At 37.6% G+C, this 19,975-nt stretch overlaps 2 non-coding genes across 2 annotated transcripts; one reads left to right on the top strand and one right to left on the bottom strand.

The window, feature by feature from the left end:
* The first annotated feature begins 2,449 nt into the window (after positions 1-2,449).
* On the top strand, positions 2,450-2,555 carry LOC127134008 (small nucleolar RNA R71). Its single transcript, XR_007807791.1, has one exon. It is a non-coding gene; the product is annotated as a small nucleolar RNA R71 (small nucleolar RNA).
* A 2,440-nt stretch (positions 2,556-4,995) lies between these two features.
* LOC127134181 (small nucleolar RNA R71) lies at positions 4,996-5,102 on the bottom strand. Its single transcript, XR_007807938.1, has one exon. It is a non-coding gene; the product is annotated as a small nucleolar RNA R71 (small nucleolar RNA).
* Between the last annotated feature and the right edge of the window lie 14,873 nt (positions 5,103-19,975).

Below are 19,975 nucleotides of genomic sequence, written 5' to 3'. Positions count from 1 at the left end.
GACACAACTCTCTGTAGGTAGAGGCCAATTCCTCAAAAGTTACTTCACCATCACTTGACTCTTCGTCAGATTCCCATCTTCCTGTCAAGGCAGTCACAAGATTTGCAGCCTCTTCAGTATCACTCTCATCAGACCATGTGGCAGCAAGACTCATCTTTTGTTTCTTAAGGTAGGTCCCACATTCAGATCTAATGTGTCCATACCCATCACATTCATAACATTGAACCTATTTTCCTTCTTTGGGTTTCTCATCTGCTCTTGCTTTTCTTCCAGCATTGTTGGATTTACTGATGTCAGACGAGATGTTCTTGACATTTACCTTGGATCTGACATCCATTTTCTTTAACAATCTGTTAAACTGTCTCCCCAGCATTACAACTTCATTAGCCCACTCTTTATCCACATCTTGACTGTTTTCCTCTTCTGTGTTGGAAACAAAGGCAATGCTCTTGGTTTTCTTTTCAGTTCCCTCAATCAATCCCATCTCAAAGGTTTGGCGAGAGCCAATTAACTCATCTACCCTCATGTTGGAGATGTCTTGAGACTCTTCTATGGCAGTCACCTTCATTGCAAATCTCTTAGGGAGTGACCTAAGTATTTTTCTCACCAACTTTTCATCTGTCATCTTCTCTCCCAGGGCTCCTGAAGCATTAGCTATCTCAAGGATACTCATGTGGAATTCATGAATGTTTTCATCTTCTTTCATCCTTAAGTTTTCAAACTTGGAGGTGAGCAGCTGAAGTCTAGACATCTTTACCCTAGAGGTGACTTCATGGGTGGTCTTGAGAGTTTCCCAAGCCTCTTTGGCTATTTCACAGTTATTTATCAGCCTGAAAGTATTCTTGTCCACTCCATTGAAGATGGCATTCAAAGCTTTAGAATTTCCAAGAGCGAGATCATCCTCCTCCTTGGACCATTGTTCTTCAGGCTTCTTCTGAGTGGTGGCTACTCCTTCTTTAGTAATGACAGGATGCACCCAACCTGTTAACACAGTTTTCCAAGCCTTGTTATCAAGGGATTTTAAAAAAACTACAATTCTAGGTTTCCAATAGTCATAGTTAGAACCATCCAAAATTGGTGGCCTATGAACAGATCCTCCATCTCTCTCCATTGTACTAGAAAGTATTGCCCCTAGATCTCACCCAGAACCAGAGCAGGATGCCTGCTCTGATACCAATTGAAATTCTGGTATCAGATATAAGATGTCGAAGGTAATGTCACGACACTGATATCTGGTTATAAACAATGGATAAACAAAAACAGAATGGTAAAACAAATCACACAAGCAATTGTTAACCCAGTTCGGTGCAACTCACCTACGCCTGGGGGCTACCAAGCCAGGAAGGAAATCCACTAAAATAGAATTAGTTCAAAGACTATCCGTACACTTCACCAAGTTACAGTCTTTCTCACCTAATCTCTACCCGTGCAATTTCTACCTAAGCACTCTTAGATATGAGAACCCACTCACTTCCCTTACAATCACACACCCGTGATTGAAAACAGTAATCCCTTATGAAAAGCAAATACTTTTCAATTACAATATTCTTGATTTTACTTCACAGTTTCAATCAAGAAGACACACTCTTGATCTTGCTTCAAAGCTTTGATCAAGAAGACAAATCAGTCCAATTCAATCATCAATGGATGACTTGAATGACCTACAGACACAAACCCTAGCTCTCTCTCTAAATTTCGCTCAGTCTTGGTTGTGTGTACAATCAGGTTTTCTAAGTCCATTTTTATAGAAGTAATGGACACCTTGAAAACCCTAGATATATTTTCCAATTAAATCTTTTCATATCAGCTGTAAAGATCTCTTTGGAAAATAAACAAATCTGGTTGATATCCCTGACAGAATGCGCAAGCTAGCCATATCTTCAATCAACCAATGATTGCCACCAATTGTGCAATCACAAAACACCAGACATTCATACTGAATGTTTTGTGTACAAGATGTCAAGACATCGGGTCTGACATCTGGAAAAATCCTGCATAATCCAGTTTCCTTTTATAGCAGGTACAACCATATCAGTTACCATGACAATGAGCATGTCAACTGAAACAATCCTGCAACATATTTCTTCCATATAAGCTCCAGCAGGTACAACCAATAGCAGAAGCCTTGTCAATGTATGTGGCATTCTGAAACAATCCTGCTTGCATATGTTCTTCATCTTCAGCAGGTACATAGGATATCTCATGTTAAGACATCACACAAGACATCTTGTGAACACTCTTTATTTTACCAAAATTGCTGCCAACTCTTAGAATCAACAGAGCATGTTCGTTTCCCCATTGATAATGGTTTTGGGTAATGTTCTTAATAATCTATTAAACTTAATTGAAGGGTTTATCCATTAAGGCACCGTCAGCTGCATCGTCTATGGTCATTCTTGTGTTATAGAGTAGACATTATAGAATGTACGAAGGATGAGCCATTTCTCTAGAACGTGATGAGGGCATAGTCTCATCATATCTTTGTATAATTCCCAAGCTTCAAAAAGTGATTCTCCCTCTGTGTGTTTGAACGTGGTTATATGATTTCTTAGCACTGTTGTTTTCCTCGGAGGAAAATATATGGCTAAGAATGCCTTCTTTAGTTCATTCCAAGTAGTGATAGAGTTAACAGGTAAGGATTGTAGCCAAGCTCTGGCTATATCTGTTAGGGAAAATAAGAATAAACGTAAGCGGATTTCTTCAGGATTTACGCTATTAGTCTTTCATGTGTCCGTATACTGTACAAACACTGATAAATAAAAAGATTTGGGTCCTCAGTGGGATTTCCTGAGAACTCGTTTTGTTGCACGATTTGTAACATAGAAGGTTTCAATTAGAAGTTGTTCACCTGGATTGCAGGTGGAACAATAGTTGAGGTGGAACGACGGTCCTAATATCTCGGACCTTAAGAGCTTAACCGGACGTGTTTGGGGAAATCATATTGTTGTTAATTATGCTAAATATTAAATAATAATTAAATTAAAATAAGTAATAATAATATATATATATATATATATATATATATATATATATATATATATATATATATATATATATATATATATATGGGGGGGGGGGGGGGGGGGGTGTTACGTGCATTATATATTGAAGTACCTGCAAGTTACGAACACATGTCAGCTAACAAAAAGCAGTACGAACTTTGTAATTGGAATAGAAAAGTACTTTGAAACAAATAAATGCAGTTGATAATATAAACAATAGTATAAACTAAAACTCGAAATAAAATTGACTGCAATAATAAGAAACTGGATATTAAGAATGGTGGAAAACAAACGATATAAACTAAAATTAAATAGACTAAAATAAATAAAGCAGAAACAAAAGTTGATAAAATTACACCTGAAATAAAATCTAGAAATTTGTAAAGTAATGAAACTGAAAAGCTGCAAATAATTCCGGCAAGATTGATGATCCAAGTACGCAGATAATTCCCCAACTCAAAATTGAAGTAGTCCTCCAATGTGAGAAACTGCAACTATAATAGTAGTGAGTTTTTTTTGCCTAAAACTAGTATTCTAAAGCTCTGATAATTCTAATAAAACTTGGACAATGATAATCTAAAAATTATGGCTATAGATAGTGCTTAGGACTCTAAAAATAGGTTGAATTCGTGTAAGAGTCGCCTGAGGGACAAAGTTTCTCATGAGACATGCTCATCTGAATGACTCGCCTGAGGGACTAAGAGTCTTATCAGACAGGTTCATCTAAATGTCTAGCCTGTGGAACTAAAACTCTCAACAAATAAATTCATCTAAGCACCTCGTCTGAGGGATTGTGTTTTATCAGACAGGCTCATCTAAACATATTGCTTGAGGGATAAAGAGTTTCATCAAACATGGTCATCTAAGCGTCTTGACTGAGGGACTAATAGTGTCATTAAACAGGTTCATTTGAACACCTCTCTTGAGGGACTAATAATGTCACCAGACATGCTCATCTAAATGTCTCTCCTGAAGGATTCAACTTAGAGTCTCATAAAATAGGCTCATTTAAGCTCCCATAACGAGAAGTCAGTTAATCATTGATCCATTTTCCAATTCCTTATTCTTAAGGGATTATGTATATATTTGTAAGGAACCATAAGGGGTGACAAGATCATATCGCTCGTGAAGGGATGATATCGCCCCTGAATGGACGACACCGTCTGCGACATGTACCACTCGACCGGAATAGGGAAATATGAGAAGTGACATATATTGGTCATAGGTGGTGCAGAGAAAGAGTTTGGGTAATAACCCATGTCTCCCTAGGAAATAGGGATTCAATGGTCCAACCCTCTTTTACTAGCGGTTTCTATTTCTAATAAACCCTAAGTCCAGGCCCATAAGCCTATATATACACATCAATCCTATAATGAGAAATATAGTCTGATATTCACACAAAAAACACCATTGAAACAGTTTTTCTCACCCTACATAAACCCTAAAGCCTCTAGCAACCCCTAGCAACTTATGATTGTTATGCATCTGTACTTTTTTTAGTAAGTATAATTCTCTTTCTTTATTGAGTGCAAAGAATCTAAAGTCTTGGGGATCTTGTTGAACCATACCCGAGATAGAAAGATTGTTTCATAGAAGAAGAAGAAGAGAACAACCAATTTCTGAAAATCAAACATTGAAAGATTATGCATCTTCTAACAATACAAAAATGCATTCTAGTATTGTGCTTCCTATTATGGAGAATAACAACTTCGAACTAAAATCTTCTTTGTTGTATATGGTAAAACAAAACCAATTTACTGGTTCATTGATAAATGCAGATGAAAATCTACATCTGTCCATTTTTCTTGAATATTATGACACTTTGAAATTAAATGGAGTCAGAAGTGACGTCATTTGACTTAGAATTTCCTATTCTCATTAAGGGACATAGCTAGAGCTTGGCTACATTCTCTACCCTCTATTTCCATCACAACATGAGATGAATTAAAAATTGATTTTCTTGCCAAATATTTTCCTCCCAGGAAAACGGTCCAATTAAGGAATCAAATCACTAGTTTTGCCTAAGAAGGTGTAAGAATCATTTTATGAAACATGAGTGTGTTTTAAGGAGATGTTATGGTTGTGCCTTCATTATGAGTTTGAAAAATGACAATTTGTTCATACCTTTTACAACATGCTTCTATACACCACAGGGATAGCAATAGATTTCGCTGCATGATGAATTCTAATGGACAAAAATCATAGAGGATGCATAATCTCTCATTGAATATATGAACAAAACCACTACCAAAGGGGAAGTGATTGAAACCCCACCGAAAATTCACCCCCTACACACATACAAAAGGGGGAAGGTATGAAATTGACATTTTAGATCATATTTATGCTAAAGTTAATTTTTGTATTTAAAAAATTTGATAAACTAATTGTTAAATTTGTCACCTCAAAGTTCCACCGTATGAAATTTGTGGGATTATTGGTCATGTTGGTGTCGAAAGTAAACGAATTTCAAATAGAGAATTTATCCTACATGATGTGAAATACTTTAGCAATTCTCAAAGAGAGAGTTTGTATTCTAACATGTATAACTCGGAGTGGGGAGACCTCCCAAGTTTTTCTTAGAAAAGCACCTCTCCTCAACAAGCGCCTAAGCCTTTGAGTTTTCAAGGACAAAAGGGTGCTTACACTCCCAGAAAGTCCAATATTGAAAATCTAATTGAAAATTGTGTGATTGCTCAAACAAAACAAAATGATGAATTTAAAAACCAAAGTCTACGCACAAATGAATCCTTAGGAAACTACAATATAAGGTAGATTACATGGCTACCCATAGTAAAATATTGGAGACTTAAATCTCGCAAGTCGCACATCCAATTGCTTCATCATCTAAGCCTCTCAGGACATTTCCATGGAAGCCCGAACAAAATTCAAAAGAGCATTTAAATGTCGTCACCCTAAGAAATGGGAGCAACTTGATGACCCTAAAAATAAATATGGGAGTGACAATCAGAAAAGTGAAAAGGTCCAACCAACAAGTGAGGTTGTTAAGGAGAAAAATAAAAATTCTTATTCACATAATGGTTTGCAAATTCTAAGATTAAGGAGTAATTTAAAAAGTTTATTAATCAGTTGAAAAGGCTATAAATAAATATTACTTTCATAGAAATTGTGTCTCAAATTCCGTCATATGCTAAATTTATAAAAGTAATTTTGTCAAATAAAAGAAATCAAGATGACAATGAGATAATAGCTTTAACTAAGGAAATATGACCTTTGAGTCTCTCTCTCTCTCTCTCTGTCTCATCTTATAGCTAGTGTTAGCTTTATGCCTCTATTGGTTTGTAAAAAGTTTGATATCAATGACTTAAAATCTACAAACATATCTCTATAATTAGTTGACCAATAATGCCCAATAAAAGTTTTAGAGGATGTACCTATAAGACCCCAATTTTGACCCTAAGATCCCTCATGCTATCTCATCATATGCATTAGCATTGAGATCACACCTTGGAATCCTCCTTACCCCTTATTCATTGACTTTGCATTTGGAGAGATCACCAAGCACATTTGATTGTATCATACTTCATTTTTCTTTATTTACTAACCAAAATACAAATAATATGTCATTATATAGTTTAACTCTTTTGTAGGTAGTGTACATGCTCACCTATGCTCTATCAAGCTCATATCTAGGGTTTAAGACCCTTATTGCAAGGAGCTCAATTAAGAATGGTTCACATTGGCTCTAAGTATCATATATGGATCCTCATGACCTTCACATATCATTTTGATCAAGAAATCATCAAGAGTTTGAAGTTGGTTTGCCTTGGAAACCCTAATTCATTTGGGTATCTTGTGTGATTTCTTCAACAATTGATCAAATATTTCAAGGTATACTTCACATTACATCATCTTATACATATATTATCCTCCATTAGTCCCTAAAGTCAAGATAATATCAAGCTAGCAAGTTGGTTCATGGTGGTTGACCAGAGGAAGTCAACTGGTCAAAACTAGGGTTCCCTAGACCCTATATCCTACAATTTTTGGCATATGAAAATGATTCCAAGAGAAACATTACTCTAAATGACATTCCAAACAACTTTCATGTTTAGGTCTAGAGCTAGTTTTTCATGGAAAGTCATTTTTTATGGTGAAAGATTATAGGTCATTTTGTCTAAAACCTAGTTTGGAGGTCAACTTCCCAAGACCATAACTTGCTCATTTTTTATGATATGAAAGACATTCAAATTTAATGATCAAATTAAAAATGTCTACTTCAACTTTGATGTTTGGAGGAAGTCCAAATTCAACTTGTAAATGCATGTGCCAAGAGGAAACATTATAGGTCATTTTGGGTCAATACCATTGAACAAGTGATTTTCCTCAACTTATAAAATGCATAAATCCTTCATGCCAAATCCAAATAAGGTAAAATTGGTGACCAAATTGAACATGTTTGAAAGAGATACAACTTTGATGAAGGAACTTTTTTCATTTAAAGTCCATAGAAAAAGTTATTCAAGGTGGAAGAAGTGAACATTTGACTTGGGACTTAGAAAATTTTCAAATATGTTTGATTTCCCAAACTTCCACCTCAAAATTCATCATCATCCAAGCATCAAATGAAAAAGTGTTCAGTAGGAAAGTTGTTCCCCTTGATCTTACCTTTCTAAAACATCAAAGATCATCTCATTTGGACCAAAATTGAAGGACTTGCACGTGGCTTCATTATGGTAAGTGTTTTGGTAAGTTTGAACTTCAAGTGATCATTTGCTTTTGCATGCTTGCACATTATGAGTTCAATAGACTTTGAACACAATTTGGAGTTGGATTACATCATCTCATGGGCCTAGTGCACGCCCATGCACCCATGCAAGAGAGAAACTCAAATTATCCAAAATTAGAAGTGTGTAAATATCAATCCCATAGCCTATAAATAGAAGTGCATTGTGATCAGAACTTCACCGACACCTTGCCCAAGCTTTGCTAGACCTCTGCAAACCCTCACTTCCATTTTATTTTCTGAGATTTCTTTGAAATCGAGCTTGAACTTCACCATCTGTTTGGAAGTTCAAACTCCAGAAATCCACTTCCATTTTCAGTTCATTTGGTTCCTGCAAGCAAGAGGAGGAGAAAGCAATCAAATCCAAATCAAGATCAAGTCAATTTAGATCAACTAGAAGGTGAATTTTCAGAAACTTCTACTCTCCAATTCTCTCTTATTTCTCCATTATTCTTATTGATTTTTTGTTGTCTGAAGTCCTACCAATATAGGCAACATGATTGAGTTGCTTAGAGGTCAAATCGAGGCAACTCAGATCATGATCCTCAAAACTCAATTCCATGTATCTTCTTATATACTTGGAGTTAGACAAAATTGAGGCCAAATTCGAGCTCCTGAGCATTTTTTCTTTAAATTCATGTCTTGGTTTTTCATTTTGGTGATGGTTGAAGGTGGACCAGTTCGATGAGGTCCACCGGAGAAGAAGACCGAAGCTCTGGCTCCGGCGATATGTTAGAAAGCTTCTGAACCACATGATCCATTTAAAATGTTTTAATCTTGAGCGTTGATTGTGATTACCACGCGTGCTGTGTAGTTGACTAGTGAGGGAGATCAGACGGTCCACGTATTTTATAATTTCTGAATTTTCATTTTATTTTCTTTATTTTCATTAATTCATATTAATTTTAATATTAATCCAAAAAATATGGGACTTTCAGCAAGAAATTTCAAATATTTTTCTCTTTCATTTTCTGAATCAAAATTATTTTTTGGATCAATATTAATATTTTTCATAATTTAATTGTTTTTGTGCATATTTTTAATTGTTTAAAAATACTTCTGACTTTCAAAAAATAGTGGAATTTTTTCTCCATGGTTCTTTGACCTTGTTTGACCTATGATAAATCTCTTGGCCATTTATTTGGTGTTTTGAAGAGGTTTTAGGTTTTTGATCAAACATGATTTAATTTAATGCATTTTTAATTGATTTTTAATTTTTTTAATTGAAAATAAATTATGTTGAGCTAATTCTATTGACTTGTGGAGTTTGACTATTGTGTTTGGACCTTGGTCAAGGTTGATTTGACTTTTGTTGGATTAAAATCATTGGATTTAAGGGATTGATGAAATGTAAATTTCATCTCCCAAAATGAATGAATGATTTTAATTTGATAAATTTCCTCCCATGACCAATTTGTGTTTGTCTCATTTCCCCTCCCTCTTCATCTTCAATCCCTTTCTATCCCACTCCTCTCATTGGCCAATGACATCTCAAGATCCTAAGGCTAATTTGTTCATAAACCAATACAAGTATGGATGAGATTAGGTCCACCCTTTTGATCATTTTCTTTTTGTGTGTGGTATGTTTTAGGAGTATGGTTCATTATACCATATCTACAACATGTTGTAAGTATCCCCCCTTTCATGGTATTGTGTGGAGACTTGGCATTTTTTCCTTCCTTTGGAAGATGTCTTGGTTTAAGGATCCATGCTTTTGAATAGAGAGTTGAGTGTTCTCCAAAGAATGACTTAAAATAATTGAAAAACAAAAATCCACTAACTTCTAATCAACTAACCTTTGACTAACTTTTAATTTCAAGCCATTTACTTTTATGCACTTTAAATTCAAGCCTTTTATCATTTGTCATTATACATACCATTTGACTTGTTTATGTTTATGTCATTTTCATTTGCTCACTTGAGCCATACATTGTGATTGTATATACTTGTTTGTGTATTTTCTTTATGTTTGTGGTCTTTTGACCTTAAGATACTTAATAAACAACAAAAACCATAAAGAAGGATTTGTGTGGAATGTTGGATTTGATTTGAGACTTAGACTTAAAATTAGGCAACATTCCCTATACAAAAGGACTTCGCCAATGTCAACTTTTCTGAAACCAAGTCATTATGAATTGAGCTTTCATCTGATACAAGTGTTGGAATCCTTATGAGTTCATCTGCAACATGGTCTTGATGAAGATGTTACTTTGAACCTGTTCCTAATACATTATTCTGAGCCATTCAAGGAGTATGTCATCTAATACATGGAAGATTATGAAGAAGACTTTGAAGTTTCTAGCTTGGACGTGGCTATCTTTATTTGATGCCTTTGCTCTTCATCTTGCTATTTGTGTATTGATATTGCTTGATTCTAAAGTCCAAGGGAAAAGTGGGTTTCTATATGACATTCTTGTCTATTGGATTACATCCCTAGTCAGATCTTTTCAACTCTTAACTTATAAATTCTTGCTTTGGATTAGCCTCTTCATCTCCTCCCACTTCTTAAATTTCAAATATCTCCCTCTTTTCAAAATCTTCTTTTCTTGTGATTTCTAAACTTAGGCTCTTTTGCAAATTAGAAACTTTGGTCTTATGCCATTGCATTTTCAAACTCTTTTTCTTAATCAAACTTGTAAATGAATCTAACCCTATTAGACTTAATATTTCAAAAGACAAAAATAACTAACACTCATTCAAACTCTTTTAGGCCCTTTGTGCCTCCTTTAAACTTAATTTTATTGTTAAAAGAAATTCACTCACTTTGAAATTGATACCACGAACTACGAGGTTTTGATCCCTCATTTTATGTTGGTACGTAGGCATAAGTCCGAAGGTCTTGTCAAACACAAAAATATAATTAATGAATTCTTTTCTCATCCCCACACTCTATTTATTGCAAACATCATTTTATACCAAAACACATACACACATAAAAAAGGGCTCCCTAGGAGTACCTAGGACACTTTGGGTGCTAACACCTTCCCTCTGTGTAACCAACCCCCTTACCTGTAATCTCTGGCATTTTATTAGTTTTGATTTGAAAACTTCTTATCTTTGGATTTTGTTCGTACTTTTCCCTTTTCCCTTGGAAACAATAAAAGCGCGGTGGCGACTCTGGTTTTATTGATGTTAAGTTTATCCGTAGCTTAATGTTCATAATTTTACCGCAACATAAATTAAATGGCGACTCTGCTGGGGAGTAGTCCTCAGTGGGTTTAGCCTACTTTTTTATGTGTATATAACTGTATACTTGATGTATGTATATTTGTTTGTATGATATAATCTGCTTGTTGTGCTTGGTGATCTCTGAGCGGTGAGATAAGTTCTAACCCGAACTTGAGTTCAATTAAGATAAGAGGATGGTATAGTCATGTTCGAATTGTGTGGAGTAGTCCTTAACAAGTTGGCTTGAGACCCATCTACTAAGTGTAGACCTTTTTGGAGTCATTAATGTCACACAAGTTATTTGTGGTTAGACATTACTTTCTCTGATTTGGGTCCGATAAACTGAGGACCGTAGAACATTTAACCCAACTTGGCCTATTAAGGATGTGGTTTGGAGACTGTTCAAGTGTAGGCTTGATAACAGTTGTCACGTGATACTACACTCATATGAGTTTCTCTTGAGAATATTATGGGTTGATGAGTCAGTCATCCTAACCTGTAACATCCGATAGACAAAATTAAGACTCTGGGAACTTTTTAGAACATGATCTATGGGTTTTTATCCTTAGTAAACTCCTTTGGGATGGTTCTTAACCAGACTCCATGCTCGTGACTCACAACAAACCCTTGATTCTTGGTTGTTCCAATCAAGTCTTGTCAATATCAATGGAACTTGGGTATTGATAAGGTGAAAACCATAATCCACCAAAATGGATGATTGATCTTGACAATGACTTAATTCATCCCTTGAACTTTGTTTGTTTGCCTTGTGTGTGATCCCTTATTTGTGATTGTTGCAATCACGCATTCATGCGCATCATAACATCCATCACACGAAAAATAACTTCAAGTAACAAAGGTTTTATTTGCAAATATTTTCAGACCATGGATTGTGGTTGAAGGAACACTAAGAAGTACAATTTCAGATGTCCTGACTTGAAAAAGCTAAGGAAGCTATCATCTTTTGTATTAGATCCCTTGGATTTGAAACAACGTAATGGGAAGCTTCTATCTATATTGTCTGCTGATGTAGTGGAATGACTCTTGAGTGTATTGGTTCAGTTCTGTGATCCTCTCTATCATTGCTTCGCTTTTCCCGTTTATCAGCTTGTGCCTACGTTGGAGGAGTATGCCGATCTCTTGGGAATACCTGTTTCTAAGAAAGTGCCCTTTAGTGGATTGGAAGAGATTCCTAGATCTCATCTTATAGCTGAAGCTCTTCATCTGAAGAAGTCTGAGTTTGAGGCTCATTGGGTGAAGAAAGAAGGAATATTTGGATTGACTTCTGAGTTCCTTATTGGGAAAGTTATTGCCTTTGCCTAAGCCGGTAGTGTGGATGCTTTTGAAGCCATCTTTGTGTTGCTCATCTATGGTTTGACTTTGTTCCCTAACATTGATGATTTTGTTGATGTTAACACCATTAGAATCTTCTTGATTGGGAATCATGTGCCTACTCTATTAGGTGATATGTACTTATCTTTTTATTTAAGGAATTCTAAAGGTGGTGGAACTATTGTGTGTTGTGTTCCTCTTCTGTACAAGTGGTTTATTTCGCACTTGCCTCAGACGCCTGCTTTTGTGGTGAACAAACAATGTCTACGGTGGTCTTAGAGACTTATGTCTCTCACTAATGATGATATAGTTTGGTACGCTTCTTCATTTAGTAGCTTGGATATTATTAACAGTTGTGGTGAATTCTCCAATGTGCCTCTTATTGGTACACAAGGAGGAATCAACTGCAACCCTGCCTTGGCTCGTCGTCAACTTGGGTTCCCCTTGAGAGACAAACCTAATAACACTCAGTTAGAAGGTCTTTTCTATCAAGAGGGTAAAGATCCCTAACATTTGAAGCAGAAGATAGTGCATGCTTGGCATAATATGCATAGGAAAGGAAGATTCAAGCTTGGTCCGCGCAACTGTGTAGCATTGGAAGCCTACACTCTTTGGGTGAAGAAGAGAGCTTTGGAGTTGAAGATGCGTTATGCTTGTGAAAGACCCGTGTCTTTGGTTGTGGTTGAGCCATTAACTCTCCCTAACCAAGATGTAGAGGAGTTGGAATACGCACTAGCCAAGATGAAGCAAGAGAAGGATATGTGGGAAGAGCCGTTCCATGCTTTGAGCCGAAAGCATGAGGAATTGCATCTTGAGTCTAAGGACAAGGACGCACTTCTTGAGTTTTTTGAAGATCGAGCAGTGAAGAGACAGAGAGAACCAGAGGGTCCATCTTCCTCTAGTATGCCTCAGCCTTCAGGTGCTTGGAAGAATATTGTTGACCAGCTTGTCCTCGAGAAGGCTCGGATGAAGACTTCTTTTGAGTCTGAGATTTGACGCATCCGAAGGAAGTCCGAGATTCGACTTCATCTGACACTGTTGTTAGGGGATCCTTAGGATGATTAGTTTCCTTTCCTCTTGTATTTGTATTTTGGTTTCTGAAATTGTACTCAGTGTAATCCTTCCAATTATATGAATAAAAGAGATTTTTTATGGTCAATTGAATTGTTACAATTGTTATTATATATTTGCAAATAAAATAGTATGTTCCTTGAAAATAAAAAACAATCAAAACATTGCATTTCATGAATCATTTGCATAACAGGTTTTTCTTCCGCCAGATGTCTTATTGGTTATTCTTCTGTGCTTCAGCCAAGCTGACTCACCGATACAACACTCGCACCAATCAACCGAGAATCATGGAACACTTGGAACAAGAGAATCGAGAGTTGAATGATGAAATTGCTCGTTTGACTACCATGATGGAGTCAGTTCTAGCTGCTCAGAGTCAGTCTTCTCCTACGCCTTCAACTCATCCTCCTCAGAGGACTGTCATTTCAGAGGTTGCTGCTTCAACTGTGTCTGCCACTCAGTTTGCTCCTACTATGCCTGCCAGATTCCCGTGGGGAATGCCGCCGAACTTTGTGCCCGAAGGGTTTGCGCCTACTTTTTCTTCCATGTCGGCGTCTAGCCCAGTCATGTTTGTTCTGCCTCCAGTTGTTCACACTCTGCCTCGTGTTGAGGACACTATCTACCATTCCGAGTCGTCTGAGGGCCCTAATGTTTTTTAGAAGATGGATGAAATGAAAGACCAATTCCTTGAGTTACGAAAGGAGTTGAATACATTGAGGGGAAAATATTTGTTTGGTAAGAGTGCTGATGAACTTTGCCTAGTGCCGAATGTCAAAATCCCGATGAAGTTCAAAGTCCTTGACTTTGAAAAGTATAAGGGAAACACTTGCCCACTCAGCCATTTCGTCATGTATACCAGGAAAATGTCAATGCAAACTGATAATGATCAATTACTGATTCACTACTTTCAAGATAGTCTGCCTGGTGCCGCTCTGAGGTGGTATATGGGATTGGATAGTGCAAGTGTTTGCACGTTTAATGATTTGGGTGAGGCTTTTGTAAAGTAGTATAAATACAACGTGGATATGGCGCCAGATAGAGGCCAGCTGGGTCGATGTCTCAGAGGGACAAAGAGGCATTCAAAGAGTACGCCTAGAGGTGGAGGGAGCTTGCTGCTCAGATCAACCCTCCGTTGGAAGAAAAGGAGATGACCAAGATTTTTCTCAAGAGCCTGAGCTTGTTTTACTATGAGCGAATGATTGTTAGTTCCCCTAGTGACTTTATTGAAATGGTAAACATGGGGAAGAGATTAGAAGAAGGTGCCCGTGAGGGACGGTTGTCTAAGGAAGAGGTATCATCAAGCAAGAAATATGGAAGCAGTTTCGCCAAAAAGAAGGAAGGTGAAACCAATGCAGTAACAATAGGGAGGCATATGAGGCATCATGTCAAAAGAAGTTCGCAACCACGTCAACACCAGCATCAAGTATCATCTGTTATTTCAGTATTTTCCAATAATCAATCAATGCCAGTTCAACAACAACGTCAACAACAACCACAAAAAAGAACAAATAACTACACCAACAACACCAACAATAATCAACAACAACATAACTTTGAGAGGAAGAAGGTCTCTTTCGACCCTATTCCTATGACCTATGCTGAATTATACCCATCTTTGGTTCTCAAGAACCTGCTTCAACCAAGAAATCTGCCGCAAATTCCAGAACCACTTCCATGGTGGTATAAGCCAGAACTCTGTTGTGTCTTTCATCAAGGAGCTCCCGGCCACGATATTGAGAATTGATACACGATGGAGTATGAGGTCCATAAGCTAGTGAAGAGTGGGATGGTGTCCTTTGAGGACCGTGCACCGAATGTGAAAGCAAACTCATTGCCTGCTCATGGTAATCCCTCAGTCAATATGGTAGATGGTTGTCCCGATGAGTTCAAGATCTATGATGTCCGTTTCATCAGAAGGTCATTGGTGACGATGCATAAGGATATCTATATGGCGAGTGATTGCGAGCATGACCATGATGGTTGTGCAGTTTGCAGTGTTAACCTCCGAGGGTGTGTAATTGTCAATAGAGACATCCAAAGGTTGATGGATGAAGGTATGATCCAGATTTTCCAGTCCCGTCACTTGGGTGACGATGTGAATGTAACTACATCGCTATTTAAGACCCCGGAGAGGGTAGTAATCCAATTTGACAACAGCAGCAGTAAAAACATTAATAGATCGGTATCATTGTTGGTAATATGGTTGGAGGGTCCAGTCTCGTATGCATCCGTCAGAGTTGTTTCATATCAGTATAATGCTACTATGTTGGAGAATGGTCAAGAGGTTCCATTGCCTACGACTAGTTCTGTTGTGAACATTGTTGATGTTACGAAGGTGACCCGTAGCAGTCATGTTTTTGGGCCTGTTTTCCCAAAGGATGTAGAGGATGTTGGTAAGGGGATTAAGGTACCTGCAGTAGATCCGGTTAACACTCCAAAGTGTCAGTCTGATGAATCCAGTAGTTTGAAGTCTAATGATGATGATGAGGTACTCTGTTTGATTAAGAAGGGCGAATTTAATGTGGTGGAGCAGCTGCTCCAAACTCCTTCCAAAATTTCAATGTTGTCTCTGCTCATGAATTTTGAAGTGCATAGAGAAGCATTGCAAAAAGTATTGGAGCAAGCTTATGTGGAACACGGTGTAACAGTAGATCAGTTTGACCATATTGTGGCTAACATCACTTCCTGCAACAACTTGAGCTTTTATGATGAAGAGCTTCCCGGGGAAGGCAGAAATCATAGTCTGGCACTGCATATATCGATGAATTGTAAGAAAGATGCATTGTCAAATATATTGGTTGATACCGGCTCTTCATTGAATGTACTCCCCAAGTCAACTTTGTCCAAATTATCATATCAAGGAGCTCCGATGAGGTACAGTGGCATGATCGTCAAAGCTTTTGATGGTTGTTGCAAGACTGTTATTGGTGAGGTGGACCTTCCAGTAAAGATAGGTCTGAGTGATTTCCAAATTACTTTTCAAGTAATGGATACCCACCCGGCCTATAGCTTCTTGTTGGGAAGGCCATGAGTACATGAGGCGGGAGCTGTTACGTCAACTCTGCATCAGAAGTTGAAATTTGTGAAGAATGGTAAGCTCGTCATTTTTGGTGGAGAGAAAGCGTTGTTGGTAATTCACCTGTCGTCTTTCTCATATGTGGAAGCTGAGGATGAGATCGGAACTCCGTTCCAAATTCTATCTATTGCGGAAGAAAAGAAAGTTGGGGCAACTATGTCCTCTTTTAAAGATGCTCAGAAGATTGTTGAAGATGGTGGTTCTGATCAGTGGGGCCGGATGGTAGAGGTTGCCGAGAACAAGAATCGTGCTGGTTTGGGTTTTCAGCAAGGGTCGTCTGTGGTCAAAGTTGAAGATGTGCAATCTAGTTTCTATAGAGGAGGGTTCATTCATGGTAATGAGCAACACTCAGCTGCTGTAATCGAGGATGACGAAGATGAAGACTGCACCAATTTTGTGACGCATGGAAAAGCTTGCAACAATTGGATCGTTGTCGATGTTCCTGTTATTGTTTATCGCTCTAAGTAATTGTTTTATTATTTTTGAAAATCCTTCTCCTATGCCTAAGGGAGAAGTGAACACTATTGAGCGTTTTCAATTTTATCATCAATAAAATGCAATTCTATTCATCCACATCTATGATGTTTTTATTTTTTACTTTTTGCTTTTCTGAAAATGGTAATCACATAAAACATAAATAAATAAATAATAATTGTCCATCTGCATATTTGGTCACAATTCACTTCTCTAAAATCAAGATATCAAATCACTATGCAGGTTGGTTTCTAAACCCATTGAATACAATGATCCTACTCCTTCTCCAAACTTCGAATTCCCTGTGTTTGAGGCTGAGGAAGAAGATGATGAAGAAGTGTTTGATGATTTGTCTCGTCTACTTGAGCACGAGAAAAAAGCCATTCAGCCATTTGAAGAGCAAATTGAACTAGTCAACTTGGGTTCCGAAGATGATGTGAATGAAGTCAAGATTGGGTCTCGACTGTGTCCAGAAGTTAAGAAGGGCTTGATTGATCTTCTCCGAGAGTATTCAGATGTGTTTTCTTGGTCCTATCAAGACATGTCTGGTTTGGATTCTAATATTGTGGAGCATAGATTGTCGTTGAAGCCAGAATGCCCGCCAGTCAAGTAGAAGTTGAGGAGGACTCATCATGATATGAAAGTGAAGATCAAAGAAGAAGTGCAAAAGCAGATTGATGCCAGTTTCGTTGTTACTGCTGAGTATCCGCAGTGGGTGGCCAATATTGTGCTTGTTCCGAAAAAGGATGGAAAGGTCCGTATGTGTGTTGATTATAGAGATTTGAACAAAGCCAGTCCGAAAGATGATTTCCCTCTGCCACACGTTGATATGTTGGTAGACAATACAACCAAGTTCAAAGTCTTTTCATTTATGGACATATTTTTTGGATATAATCAGATCAAAATGGCACCCGAAGATATGGAGAAAACCACATTCATTACACCTTGGGGAACATTCTGTTATAGAGTGATGCCTTTCGGTCTAAAGAATGGTGGTGCAACATACCAGAGAGCAACGACCACTCTTTTTCATGATATGATGCACAAGGAGATCGAGGTCTATATTGATGATATGATTGCTAAATCAGGAGATGAAGAAGAACATGTTGAACATTTGTTGAAGTTATTCTAGCGTTTGAGGAAGTACAAACTCCGCTTGAATCCCAATAAGTGTACTTTTGGTGTTCGTTCTAGTAAGTTGTTGGGCTTTATTGTCAGCGAGAAGGGTATTGAAGTTAATCCTGCCAAGGTCAAAGCAATACAAGAGATGCCTACGTCCAAAACTGAGAAGCAAGTCAGAGGTTTTCTCGTCCGCTTGAATTATATCTCAAGATTCATTTCACACATGACTTCCACATGTGCGCCTATATTCAAGCTTCTTCGGAAAGATCAGTCTTGTGATTGGATCGAGGATTGCCAGAAAGCTTTTGACAGTATCAAAGAGTATCTGCTTGAGCCTCTGTTTCTGTCTCCGCCTGTTGAAAGGAGACCTTTGATCAACAAGATGAAACTAGAAAGAAAGAATATGTTATTTACTACCCCAGTAAGAAATTCACCGATTGCGAGACACGGTATTCTATGCTTGAAAAGACTTGCTGCGCATTGGCTTGGACTGCTAAGCGTCTGCGCCAGTATATGTTGAATCTTACCACTTGGTTGATATCTAAAATGGATCCATTAAAGTATATTTTTGAGAAGCCTGCTTTAACTAGGAGGATTACCCGTTGGCAGATGTTGTTATCCGAGTATGATGTTGAATACCGATCTCAAAAAGCGATTAAAGGTAGTGTCTTGGCTGACCATTTGGCTCACCAACGAATTGAAGATTATCAGTCAGTGCAGTATGATTTTCCTGATGAAGAGATCTTGTACTTGAAGACGAAAGATAGTTATGAACCATTTCTTGAAGAAGGACCAGAACCTGGTTCCTGTTGGGGCATGGTATTTGATGGAGCTGTTAATCAGTATGGTAATGGTATTGGGGCAGTGATTATTACCACTCAAGGCATGCATTTTCCGTTTACAGCTAAATTGACTTTCAAGTATACAAATAATATGGCTGAGTATGAAGCTTGCATTATGGGGCTTGAAGAGGCCATTGATCTCAGAATCAAGTATTCAGATGTCTATGGAGATTCAAATTTGGTTGTGAATCAGATCAAAGGTGAATGGGAGACGAATCAACCCGGTTTGATACCGTATAAAGATTACGCGAGGAGAATTTCGTCTTTCTTTACAAAGGTTAAGTTTCATCATATCCCTCGAGATGAAAACCGGATGTCAGATGCTCTTGCAACGTTGGCTTCAATGATTATGGTGAAATTCTGGAATGAAGTTCCCAATTTGATTGTGATGCGTCTTGATAGGCCAGCTCATGTGTTTGATGTTGAAGAGATCAAAGATGAAAAGCCGTGGTACTTTGATATCAGGTGTTTCCTCCAAAGTCAGATTTATCCGTACGGGGCATCTTTGAAAGATAAGAAGACTTTGAGAAGATAAGCCGACAACTTCTACCTGAATGGTGATGTGCTTTACAAGAGAAATTTCGATATGGTTCTGCTCATATGCGTGGATAGACACGAAGCAGACTTATTGATGACTGAAGTTCATGAATGTTCCTTTGGTACTCATTCCAATGGACATGCTATGGCTAAGAAGATGTTAAGAGCGGGTTATTATTGGCTGACAATGGAATCTGACTGTTGCAAGTTTGTGAAAAAATGCCACAAGTGTCAAATTTATGCGGATAAGATTCATGTTCCTCTGACACTGTTGAATATCATTTCCTCTCCATGGCCCTTCTCCATGCGGGGATTTGATATGATTGGCATGATTGAGCCTAAAGCTTCGAACGGGCATCGTTTCATTCTGGTGGCTATTGACTACTTCACAAAGTGGGTTAAAGCGGCATCGTGTGCGAATGTGACAGTCATACCCCAATTTTGTCCGGGCATATTTAAATTTTCATACAATTGATTTCATTTTTATTTTGCATCATATGCATAGCATGACATACACTTCATCACGAGAATACCTCACCTTAGTTTCATATCACTATTGTATCATTTCTGTACTACCTAGAAACATGCATTTCATGATTTCAATTTC

This window comes from Lathyrus oleraceus, chromosome 3 (genome assembly GCF_024323335.1).
Source record: "Lathyrus oleraceus cultivar Zhongwan6 chromosome 3, CAAS_Psat_ZW6_1.0, whole genome shotgun sequence".
In the NCBI taxonomy this organism is placed as follows: Eukaryota; Viridiplantae; Streptophyta; class Magnoliopsida; order Fabales; family Fabaceae; genus Lathyrus; species Lathyrus oleraceus.
The sequence above is the reverse complement of the archived record's forward strand: the minus strand, read 5'-3'. Positions and strand labels throughout refer to the sequence as shown.